Here is a 2,785-nt window from a genome sequence, read left to right as displayed (position 1 = left end):
AATTTGTAGTTTCTTTGTAACACTCCTGAATACTTTTTGTTTTGTCCGAAATAGTTAAACTTAATAACTTATAACTCCCCTGTCCCTTTCTCACTAATGGATGTCAAAAAAGGGTGATATACAAGATTAGAACCTGCCAAATAAGCATGAATAGAAGCATCACAAATGTGAGCCAAGCTCAATAACATGTACAGACCTATCCGCTACGCTCCGCCGTTTTATTATAAATACTAGTGGACCCGAACGCGGCTACGCCCGCTAACTATACGAATATTTATTAAATATATTTATGAAATTATTTTTCAGTTTTCAATAGAGAGATGCGTTAAGCAAGCTCATTTTGGGTGACGTTTTCTAACAACAAACTTTGCAAGCCGATGCTTAGCAACGACGGTTGTTATTAACATGGCGGAATAAATTGCATGTCAAATTAAAAAATATTTTAATATATTGGTATATATCGAAAATATTAGAAATATGAGAAAAAAAAGTATCCTATGTTCATCCCGAGACCCTCAAGTATCTCTATACGAATATTTTATCACAATTAAATTAACGGTTTGGCCCTGATTGCGTAAAAAACAGACAGATAGACAGACAGACAGAGTTACTTTCGAATTTATAATATTAGGTATGGATAGATATAAATTTTTGTTAGGATATAGCATATTGGTGTGTCTGTGATTAGAAAGTGCAAACAAAGTGTTGCTGACTTACAAGCAGTGGCGTAGCTAGGGCTAGTATTTGCTGCCTGGTGAAGCTTTTAGGACTTGATGCCCTTTAAAATGCTCAAAATAATTTCAGATTTCAGAACACAGTAGAGTAGATATACATTTTTATTGCTTCAAAACTATAATATTTATATATAAGTTATAACATTAGATTTGGTAAAAATTATTGCAAAAATTTAAAAACGGACACTACGCGCTTTTTGACTAGCAAATTAATTGATCGTCGACTTTGATGCCCCTTTCCTTTTGATGCCCGGTGCGTCTGCACCGCTCGCACCCCCCAGCTACGTCTACGTCACTGGTTACAAGCCTGCCTTCAAAGCTTAAATATTTTACATTTTTATCATCACACAATATATGAAATAATGTCATGCAAAACATTATTGACCGAACACAAATCCAGAGCGATAAAACTAAATATTACTGTTCAAATTAATAGTTTTGAAAATTAAGATCGTAAGTAAATATGCGCTATGGAGACCTGAGAGACTGATGGTGAAGAAATTGATATCTTATTTCTGTTTTCCTATAAGTCTAGGTGCCATTGGCACGCCACACCCTAATACCAGCTTTTTGAGGTAAACGTGTTCGATCTTCGTATTATGTTCTACTACTTTTAGATATCAGAGTATACTGTATTTAAATAAAATCAAATTAGAACTCGTGTTGCAACTTTTGTCATTACTACTTATAAAACACAATTATTTAATAATTGTACCTTTTGTAAGTCTGTCCTCTTTTTTTTAATATCACAGAGGAAATTTCCAAACATATCCAGTCTTAGGTAGAACTCAGATTCTGTGTTTTTTACTCAATAAAAAATCCTTGTAATAAATACCCTTATTGATAAAACACAAGAACCATGAGCGTATCTTGAGATATTTTCGTAGGAGGATCTGGACTTAGATGTTCCCGTTAGTGTTTTTAATTTTTCTGGAAAAAAAATTGTTAGTAAAATTTCTGTGATGTGTACAGGACTATTTTGAGATGGGCACGGAACTACTGGTCCCCCATAGTCCTACGCTAACAGGAGCCCGGGTATTCGTGACAAGAGTCCGGGAAATCAATAGAACCTCATCCCTTGCCCTTCCCTGTGTACCAAGTCGAACATGTTTGAAGTGCGCTGAGTCAAACATGGTCCTTTTGACAATAATGGTATATCATTGTGGCCTGTGTTCCGATCTAAAACAGAAAGAACAGTCTCGCGTTCATACTTTTATTAACTTCAAATTAACTGATATTGTTCTAAGCGGGTTGAAGTTGTAAATAACTAAACTCTGTCACTTTGGTAAAGTGCCTGTATCTCTTAAACTGATACTTTAACTGAATTACGCGGCGAATTTCATTTAAAATGCAGCAAAATCGATGCATAAATGCTTTTTCTATGTTTTGATTGCGTTAACTTAGAAACTTGATTTTTGTGCTTTAAGGGACCATAGTCCTCAATATTTGATAATAATTTCAGTTAGAACCTCCATAGGTACTATCTCGAGATGATAGACAGACAACCGGTTCCGTCTTTACCCTTTGAGATATAGAGCAATAAAAAACACACTCAAATCAGTTCACTCAATTAAGAGGTACGTTGCCACACACAGACAGGAATAACTTAAAACACATAACTTTTCTGTGGGAGGTTAAAAACAGACAAAGTTATATCACCTTCTATTTTCGACGAGGTTGATAATTATTAACATTTTTTACAAAACTATTTATTGATTTAACACATTCCATGCGGCAAGATTTCGATATGCATATTTTACAGATGTTAAAATAAAAAAATACCTAGAGGGTGCTTCCCGTGGACCTACAGTTATGTAATTTTAGACAAAGTGGGACGACTACAATACAAATAAAGGAAAAAGTGCAAAAAGTGAAAACTTTTTATAAATTGAAATAATTGTTTATAGAAAATCATTACCTAAAAAGTTATATTTGTAGTTCATTTAAAAAAAAAGGACTGTATATGCCCGCCAACTTAAGGTTAAAAAGTTAAAGAATTGAAATTAAATTAAATCAGCTTCACGCTGTATCCCGCACACAGCAGGGTAGGC

Source organism: Heliconius melpomene, chromosome 21 (assembly GCF_056956725.1).
Source record: "Heliconius melpomene rosina isolate 202511_hmr_F chromosome 21, ASM5695672v1, whole genome shotgun sequence".
NCBI classification, from domain to species: domain Eukaryota; kingdom Metazoa; phylum Arthropoda; class Insecta; order Lepidoptera; family Nymphalidae; genus Heliconius; species Heliconius melpomene.
The sequence above is the reverse complement of the archived record's forward strand: the minus strand, read 5'-3'. Positions refer to the sequence as shown.